The sequence below is a fragment of the Gossypium hirsutum genome, chromosome A09, assembly GCF_007990345.1.
Source record: "Gossypium hirsutum isolate 1008001.06 chromosome A09, Gossypium_hirsutum_v2.1, whole genome shotgun sequence".
Lineage (NCBI taxonomy): Eukaryota > Viridiplantae > Streptophyta > Magnoliopsida > Malvales > Malvaceae > Gossypium > Gossypium hirsutum.
Window position 1 is genome coordinate 75,520,883 of NC_053432.1, and position 10,658 is coordinate 75,531,540.

The window sequence follows — 10,658 nt, forward strand, 5'->3', positions numbered from 1 at the left end:
AAACATAAGTTTTCATATCCCTAATTCACTTTGATCTTACAACAACTTCAAACCTCAAAACCCAATTTATATCTTCAAACCTCACCCATCATTAGAAAAGACATCAACATGGTAGACTAATTTGTGTAAACTATTTAAACACCAATCAATTTTCAATTTCTCATTTCAATACTTTCATATCATGCCAACAAACTTGCATGAAATACAAAGGTTTTGGTATTTTAGTTTCCTAATCACAAATAGTAGCTCGATTTTCAGATTAATCCGACATTAGCGCCCCCTTGTATGTGCTTAGCGATTTATACCATTCGTTTTGTTTAAAATATACATTATATTATATTTAGAAAGAGGGATGTGTATATAGGTAAGTAGAGGAAGAAGATGGATTAACCCCAGCAAACATGGTGATGATAAGAGTACAATAATTGGTTCACGAGGGACCAAACCTGAGAAGCATCACATGTGCATTTTGCCCATTGTCACTGTCCTGCCTTGCTCTTTTTTTGTTTGTTTGCTTTGCTTACCTAAATGAATATTCTTTTTAAGGGTCGATTTTCGTAGTTTGAAGGGTTTAGATTAGAATACAAGAGATGCTCGCCCCAAAGGCTTAATATTTTAAGGAGGCAGCCCAAGTTTTGGTTCAATCACAATTTCTTAATGGTTCCATTCCACATGTTAGAGGTTCCACAATCTTATGATTTAAAACCTCTGAGTTATCTAAAATGGAAGAGACATAATAGTTTAATTAAATCATTGAAAAAGTAAAATTTTAATACTTTATATTTTAGATGGGTTTGATAATTATATTAATATTTTGTTTAATATAACTTTTTCTATAAATAAATGTTGAATAAGATAAGTAGATCAATAACTACTAATCACTTAATATTGAAAATTTAAGTTGATTTAATTTTATATTTTTTAAAAATATTTATAATAATTTTTTAATATTTATAGTAGAGATATTCAAGTTATAATATTTTTATTTTTTTCAAAATTATTTAAAATAAAAAAATATTTATCAAAAATCAAATTTTACTTTTCATCAAACAACATAATGATATACTTAATTTCTACTAATGTGAAAGTAACCTATGTTTAAACTCTACTAAGGAGTACAAGTTGGAACCTAAGCATTTTCTTTTGTCACAAGTGTACTTAAATTATTCCTTCATTACCTATTATACATTAAAATATCATATCTATTTAAAGAAAATTCAGCTAATAATAGACAACTACATCATATGAACTTTAAAAAGTAATTTTTTAATTCTTTTATTTTTCTTTTTTCTTTTTTCTTTTTTCTTTTTACATTATTTTCTATCTTTATTTTCTTTTCTATTTCTTCTTCTTTTATAATGTCTATCAATGCGAATAATCTCAAAATTCACCCTCTCGAGGTCAAGAAGTTGGCAATTAATTCTTTTTTTATTAATTTCACAACTTGCTTGGTTGAACTGACGAGATCGAAAAAATCATTTCATTGATCAAAACTAGTGTTTTCATGACTAGATTGATCGATCAAATCGAGAATCAACCAAGGTACAAGTCCATAAATAAGGCTAAACTGATTGACCTACAAACTATTGAAAAAATTGGTTAAGAAAACAATTTTACAATTACAGTGGAAGATTTAATTTTTTTCAAAATTGAGTCAGTTTATGATATTTATAGTAATAAACCCTAACTAAAGAATACCTATGTTTTGTGCAAGAAAAATTTAAGTCGATCTTAGCTTTCAATTGAACGACCTTTTCCACTATCCACATTTCATGAATTGCGCTACATGTAGGCTCGAGCAACACAAACCAAATTACATAAAAAACGAATTAATTACTTTTAGTTGGAAAGTAATTCCTCTCTATAAGAACTAGAAAAAATCTAAATTTCTAGAAAATAGAATCTATTCTAAGTAAATAAATTACCACTATTTTTTGGTAGAATAACAATAACTAAATAATCTATGAAGTGTGTTTTTAGGTCAACCAATTTATCTATTTATAGATGGAGGAACAATAATCTTGATTGAATTTTGGGCTTCTTATGTATTTGGTCCAATTATATGTGTGATAATACTCTAGAACGCCATATTTTTATGTGCTAATTATATATTTATTTTGAGTATGATGCTACTAATTTGGGCTATTTATTGTCTTTTATCTTTTAGGGACAAAATTGGAGGCAAGAGGAAATTTAAGGGTAAAAAGTGCCAATTTGAATATATAATGGGCCAACATGCAAAGAAGGAGAGAAGTTGTGCCAAAAATGCAAACATGGAAGACCCAAGGACTGAAATGCAAAAGAAGAGATTTTATAGCACAAGACTCTATTTTAATTTCAATTATATTAGGATAATTATCAAGGATTTTTATTTAGATTTAATTTTAGGATTTATTTTCATTTATCTTTAATTATCTTTAATTATTTATTATTTATCTTTTAGAATTTCATTAGGAATAGACTAGGTTTTCTAGTACTATGAATAGGGGATGGAGTGGCATATATTTGATATCTTTTTTTTCTTGTAAACACTCCCTCTCCCAAAAACTCTGTCTTTTTGTTCTCTTCATATTTTGTTCAATAAAAATTCCATATCTATTTTATTTATTTCTTCTCCAAAAATCATGAGCCACTAAACCAATCTAGCCGAAGATTGTCAAAATTCCCTAAAAAAGTTCATGAGGCTTAGAATCCGCGCTTAGCCTTCTCAACAGGGTATTTATTGCTTCTCCACACTACGAGGCAAACGCTTCTGTCCATGTCCCTTAATAGGTGATCTTTTCAAATTGTGTAAGGAACGACCGCTTTGTACGTTTTAGGAAGATTACACAGTCGGTTTGTTGGCTTTTTGCGTCAGAGGTTGGCGAATCCAAGAGACAAAACGGTGTGGTATTTGCCGTTGGGAAGTGGTGATCTAGCAGAAGATAGTCCCACAAAAGCGATTATTGGCTAAAGTCAGGTTCCGTCAAATCTTAAGTCTAGATCTTTGGAGCTGGTGGTCGTAGGCGTCCTCTTCCACTATAACTGGCTTATCCTGCTAGAGAAGGGTTACTTAAAAGTCAAGGATTGAACCCAAGGCGGAACGAGACAACCGGATGCTGGAATCTCGCCACATAAGAAACTTTCTCTTTTCCCAACTCTATTTATTTTCCCTCATTTTAATTTCTGCAATTTATTTAATTTCGCAATTTCCATTCACTTTAAATTTTGTTTTTATTTTTCCATATTCTTAATTTTATTTTTTTATTTTTCAAGAACGCAAGTTTTCTTGGCCAAAAAATTGTCCAGGATTTCAAGAAATAAGAATTCGTACAATCCGGTCCCTGAGGATTCAACCCTATTTCCCCTTTACTGTTATTTTTTACAGGGAATAGGATATTTTTGGTGCTCTCAACGACCGCATCGATGTGCTTTTTGGATTTTTGACCTATCACTTTATAATTTAATCCAACCTAATATTTATTTTTTATTTCTCAAAATAAATATTATTTATTCAATTATTTTAAACAATTAAATTAACTAAATTAATTTTTCAATTAAATAGTTTTCTCAATTCAATTCTAATTCCGTTAAAGTTATAACAACTTTATAGTAAAAGAATCTATGAGAAAATGTATTTAATTTCCTTATTCAACAGATTCATAACGACTAATTAATTTAATTCTATTTTCTAAATTCATTTATTTAATTATAATTAATTAAATACTAATTTGAAAAACCTTAAATTAATTCTCAAGTCATTTTTGTACTTAATGAGAAAACAAATTCATTTGTGAATACGACCATTTCTCTCACTTCATCATTTCCATCCATTTATGTTCATTTCTATCTATTTAGTTTTACATGCAATTCATCTCAAGTTTCAATGATCTAGCGGAGGGACCGATGAGACATATATAATTAGGACACAAATTATTTATAATTAAGTTTCACATTTTCACTTATTAATTATAAACTTATTTAGTCATGAAGTCATTCCACAAAAGTATTGTGACTGAGCTCTCGTTAACTATATACCATTATGAAAGCTACTGAATAAATGTTCGTCCAATGACATTGTTATAAGTGTGTTACCATCATAGGATATCCTTAATCTCTTTGGTAAAAAATTGTTCTCCCAATATGACCCTATTTTATTTTATGGTAACCATGAAAGAAGAAAGTCAATTACTATCAAATAGTAATCAAGTCATTTATCACAAAGACAAATGATCAATGGTCACTTTTACTTTGCATCTATCATGCAATACTAATGAGAGAATATCATCTACCCTTTAGTTGGACTATGAATTCCACTATCGTGGAATAATGCTACAGACTGCAAAAAGTAGTATACCCAATGCACTGGCTTTCTGTTCCTTATCTATTTGAACTCGGGTTTTTACTTACATCAAAGTATACAAGTCACACATACATAATCCACCATCCATTCAAGGTTAAGATATTTCATACCATGAAAATCAAAAGTGAATAAATCCATAAGCAGATCTAAGATTTATTCTACTTGAGTTATGTCTGATGTATTCCTAATCCAGTCAGTTATATTTATTTCTCTATCTTTTGAGAGTCATCTGCTTCGACGCTTAAGACAAACCATTTCGTTAATTAGACTTGATAGACAACATATTAGCCTTTCAACCAGTTTGCTCATTTTCGATTAAACTAACATGTTTAGATTATCTACTAATACAAATATGTGAACCACAACCCTAATAGTTTTTTTTTCTGATCTCTGACACTGACCATCAACTCGTCAATGGGTATTAATCCACCATACTGATTGGAAAATCGTCACTTAGAGCTCGCTAACCAAACTTAAAAAAAATAGCTCATTGACTTAAATAAAAACTTTAAAATAGTTTAGTGAAATAAATAAAAATTTTTAAATAGTCCAATAATCATATTATAACTTTTTAAAATTAAATAACTAAAATATTTAATAATTTCATAACATTAGATATAGTTTACCCTAACTATATTATAAGAAAAATGTATTCATAACTAATATTTAAAATTTTAGTGGAGATAATAATTTTAATAAGTCATAAATTATGAGAAAATAAAATGTGAGCGTAGATACTTTGGAGCTGATAAATCCAAAAACAATAAATAAGGAAGAAAAAAAGTTTAAAGTCGGTTTAGGTAAAAGGACAAATTGGTTGACTGGGTCAATCAGCTATGCTTTTTCTATACCTTATAAAAGAAGTAGGTTAGATAGGGACTTTGATGGCGAAAGGAGAAGAAATAAATAAACAAATATTTCGTACATGACTTAAACACCACCCAATCAGATGAGGCTTAAATCTCAGGATCCAAGACTTTAATACCAAGTCAATCATTTATTATTGTTATAATTATCAGTGTGTTCAGTTCCACCAAAATAATTGCGTTTACAATTTACAGCAGTGTGTGGTGGCTAAATCCCGCGTATTTTCCCCTTTACTTTACCACTTTTTCTTTTCCATCACCGTGAAAAATGTTGTACACGTACCAACTTCCATTTTTCTATTTATCAAAATAAATAAATTTAAATTATATTTTAAGATTTGTTTTAAAGGTAAATTCTACAATTCATCATCCAAATTCCATAAGCTTTCATTTTAGACATAAAAAAAAAAATTTTGCCACAATCATTTTATACTTTTATAATGTTAGTAACTCTTTGTTAATTTGTTATTACAAACAATTCTCCTTTGATATAATAGTGATTCGAACTCATGTTATTTTTGTGGAAGATAATACTCGATCAATAGGCCTCAATTTGAGATTCATTTTGTACACTCATTTTAATTATTCAATTTTTTTGTAAGTTTTTATATTGACCACTCATTTTATCTTTTTAATTTTCTTTTTCCTTTTTAAAATTAATTTCATTATTTCCTAGTAAAAGAAAGAAACCTGGGGTTTTATAGAGAATTACCTAGGTTTTCAGAGGAAAACCCAATTTATCTCTTTTTTTAAATTCTTTTTCCCTTTTTTTAGAATTAAATTTAGTTTTTTTTTCAATAAGAGGAAAAACTTAAATTTTATATGGAAAAAACTTGGAATTTTGTAAGGAAAAGCATTTTATCTTTTAAATTTATTTTATTTTTTAGAATTAATTTTAATTTTTCTATAGTCATCCATCTAAATTCTAAATAGTGAATATGTTTTCTCTCTCGTCTAACAACTATGAGTTCCGTACTTTTCTTCTACCCTCGAAGGTTCAGTGAGCAACCAAAAAGGTGAAAAATAAGGATGGAGTTTCGAAGGCTGTATCTAAGCAGATGGTAGAAGATGTTGAGCCACCCAATACTTTATAACTTGATCTAACCTAATATTTATTTTTCTATTTTTCATAAATAAACTTCAATATATTTTTAATTAACTAATTTTCTCAACCCAATTCTAATTCTATTAAAATCATAAAGACTTTACCGTAAACAAATCTATGAGAAAATATATTTAATATTTTCGCATTCAACAGTTCATTATGGCCAAATGATTTATACCCCATAATCGAGCTATGATATTACACATTATACCCCATGTTTAATATCCTGACAGACTATTTATGTTGCCATAGCCGAGTTATGATCTTACACCTTATATCCCATTGTTAATGTCTTGGCGGACTCTTTACGTTGCCATGGCCGAGCTATGGTTTAATGTCCTGACGGATCCGAGTTATGGTCTTACTCATTATAACCCATTACAGCCCATCCATTCTACCTCATTTCTAACTTTGACACCATAATGTCCCCTCCACAAGGCTCGGAACTTCATACATCCCGGTTTGCACTCAATAATTTTGGATTGCAGTAAATAGAAACTCCATTTCCCAAACCATCCGCCCAATCCTCCACATCATCAAATCCTAACTTCATCTAACCCGTCAATCATCTAACCAGTGGTGCATGCAAAAACCATATAAGGGACAATCATAAAAGTTATATTAATGTAATCAATAATTTTATTTTATTAATCAATCTGTCTAAAAAATTACAAGTTTACAAACAGATATACTGCACCCAGGGCACCAGATCTAGTAGTACTCTCATGTCAATTGATATTAATTTAATATAATTTGACTGTAGTTGCTCCGACAATGAATGTGACAATTTGTATCTCAGATCTGGCGGTCGGGTCGGCTATAGGTTGTTACACAACTGTCCATTAATATATCTTCAAATTAAATACATAAAAGATTATATTCATGATTTCATTGACTTGGTTTACAAAATTCGATTTCGAAATCGCATTTTTTACATCAGCTAAAAATTAAGTTGTTATGGTGTTGGAGTAGACTATGATGGTGGTTCACACCAAGTGTGGTGCATAGTGCCATTAAAAATAGAAGTTTAAGATTATATAAGGAAGAGAGAGAGAGTTGTTGCAAGATGTTTGTATGACAAGTAGCTAAGTTCTTCTACACCTCTTCTTTGGTGCAAAATGGTGGTGTTTATAGAGGGAGGTTGGCTTGGTGTGAGTTTTGATCATCAACCACTCACTCCATAAGTAGAGTGACAGGTTGTCAATTAAAATCATTATTGTAATCGATGCGAAGTGATAGGCAAAGCATTGTAAGATTTGAGGACGTGATGAGTTGACAAATGTTAACAAGCGTTTTTCTCTCTATATATATCTTTCGAGGATTTGTATAAACTCACATTATGTGACAAACGTTTTAATGAGCTTGAGACTAGGCCTATGACAAAGTCCAACCTTGTCAAATTTCATATTTAAGTTAATAGTTTAATTAAAATTTTAAGTCAAATCGATATCTCTATTAATATAATTTAAAATATTATTTTTATTAATATATATTCAATTCTTTTAATCAAATTTTAACATATACAAATAAAATAGATGATGAAATTATAAAATCGTGTAAGATTAATTTAATAGTCTCGAACATCTATGTATAATTTTAAGTAAACAAATACAAATACATTTTTAAAATACATGATTTGGTTATATGTTATTTTTTTCTCTCTCCTCTAAACTTTAACAACTCGGTTGCTCAAAGGAATTTGAAGTGTAAATAGCCCAATCCAAGTTAAATTTAAGTAGGAGAAATATTCACCAAATGTTGAGGTGGTTGCACAAATCAGAAGTTAGATTCTTAAGCTTTCAATAGCTTGAGCACAGTAATAATATTTTAACTTAAAAAGACGTCTCAAGTAAGCAAGAAGTAGGCAAATTTGATCCAACAGATTGCGCTGTATTAGTGATGATACATGTACATATGAAGTACAGCCAAGAAGGTGAGGGAAAAAAGAGAAAGGAAAATGCGGAAAACCCAAAATCCTAATGTAGTTTCCAGGGCAGGCACTTGAGCTTAGAGCAAGGTTGGGTCCAAGTAGTGGAGCATTCACCTCCACTTCCATCGCAACACTTGCAAACAACTCCAAGAGTCGCAAAAATCTTCGAGTATCCTATATAAACAACAACCCCTTAGTAAGTCAACTGAAACTGAAACAATAAGGTAAAGCTCAAGAGAAACAAACAAGCAGGCAGGCTCTTACTTTGTTGATCAGGCAGGATAGAAAATGGCCTGGCTGCCGACACCATGGGAATCTGGGATGAAGAAACTGAGATTACAAGCAAAAAAAGGAGCACAAAACCCTGAAATTTATCCATATTTTTGCAAGTGAGGAGGGTAAGCAATACACGAAGTTGTGAAATATAAGCACAAAAAGAAAACCCCAATAATGGGATTACTTTAAGGGGAAGAGTCACATCAGGTAATTGTTTTAATTTAATCTAGAAAGGAGGCTGTATTTTTCTGTTTGAACTCAATGGCAAAGATTTAATGATGGATAGAGAGGGTTTCTAGAGAAACAAAACGAAACAAGACATATGCCCACACGTTTCCAACTTGTTTACGTTTCTACAAGAAAGTGTGAAAACTTGGGGGAAATTTCTCGGTGGGCGATGTGGGATCCACTACCTTACCCCAAAGCCCTGCCCTACTTGAACTACTAGACGAGAATAAACAGTAGACATGGAATCTTGAATTGCTTTTTATTTAGATGGTGATTTTAAATACATGGGATGTTTTGCTTTAGATGGTGATTTTAAATACATGGAACCTTGAATTGCATTTTATTTTTTAATACTCAAAATAAATAAAAAATTTAATAGAAAATTTCAATTTACTTTTTAATTTAATTTAAAAAGATTAATTTATTTATTTTTAAATAAAAGAATAAAATATAATCTAAATTCTATATAACACTTTTATCAAATTTTAATTGATGAATTTCGAAGCTGAGGGTAGCCCACGTTTACACAAGTTGAAATGGTATTGATGAGTGAGAGGTACTTCAAAGGCCACTTTGGAAGAGAGTTGTTTCTTATGGCTAGACTTTGCGCTTTTGGTCTGAACTTAGACAAAGGGATGAAGAAATAATTTCAACAACTAAACATGTTGGAAAATTTCTGTTATCATAAAAGCCTTTGATTTGGTTTGATGGATGAATCGCCTCCGGTTTCAACCACTTAATAACTATTATACCATTATTTATTGATATTAGACTTGATGGAAGTTGATTGACAATTTAAAGTTACGCTTTTCATTGAAGTGTTAGCACAAAAAGAATGAAGAACATTTGGTTTTTGGAGTTAAAACTACAGTTAAAAAGTGTTTTTTCATCCAAACATAAAAGATGGGATTTAAGTGCTTTTAATTTTTGATTTTTGTGTTTAGAAGTAAAAATGATCAAAATATCATTATTTATATTAACTATTTAAAAAATATATAAAAAATTAGATTAATTTATGTTTTATGTATTATTGTATCAAATTATTTAAATATAATTTATTATTTATATTTAAAATAATTTATTATCATTAGTTTTATAAATAATTTATATTAATTATTTAAAAGATATTTAAAATTTATATTTTATGTATTATTATTTTAAATTGTTCAACTATCATATAACTTGATTAGTTTTTTTTTTCTTTCTACTATTTTATCTAAAAAAACATTTAAATATAATTTTGACAATAATAAAAAATACTTGTATAATTTACTAAAAAAATTTTAAACAAAAAATTTTAACAATAAAAAAAACTAACTGAAGAGTGTGGTGAGGGTACGCATGATTGCTTGTTTATTTATAATTATTATTTTATTCTAATATTAAATGCATTACTTACAAAAATGTTATCTATTCTGAAGAAGCTGGAGCTCAGTAAAATACATAAAAAGAAAAGCTTTGTAGGGTCTGCAGACAGCAATAAGGACAACAAGTAAGCTGAAGCTGTGTAAAATAAATTTAAACAACAGAAATAGTCTGCTTTGTAAGTGAAAAATCAAGTTATTTGGCTTTTTTATAAAAATACCCTAAACTATCTATTTATTATGAAAATAATTCAATTTTGAAACTAAGTGTGTAAATGACCTGTTTTGAATAGTAATATTCGGTGTAGTCGTTACCCTTGGCTGCACCAACATTAAATCGGTAGCCAATGATTGGGTCTTGAATTAAAAGAATGTTTTTGGTAGGTGCCGGCGACAACACCAATATGTCTATTTTATATACCGGTAAAAATATATGTATTTTGAATCTTGAAATAATGGAAAAATATTTTTTAATAAGTGTCGTCGTTATCATTGGCTGCACCGAATGTTGACAGATAAAATTTGAAATTTTTTCCTGCACCGCTTT

At 29.4% G+C, this 10,658-nt stretch overlaps 1 long non-coding RNA gene across 1 annotated transcript; it reads right to left on the bottom strand.

Moving 5' to 3' along the window:
* Positions 1-8,182: 8,182 nt before the first annotated feature.
* Positions 8,183-8,973, bottom strand: LOC107889628 (uncharacterized). Its single transcript, XR_001681798.2, has 2 exons — positions 8,508-8,973; positions 8,183-8,417 (listed from the first exon to the last, which is right to left on the bottom strand). It is a non-coding gene; the product is annotated as an uncharacterized lncRNA (long non-coding RNA).
* Positions 8,974-10,658: the final 1,685 nt, after the last annotated feature.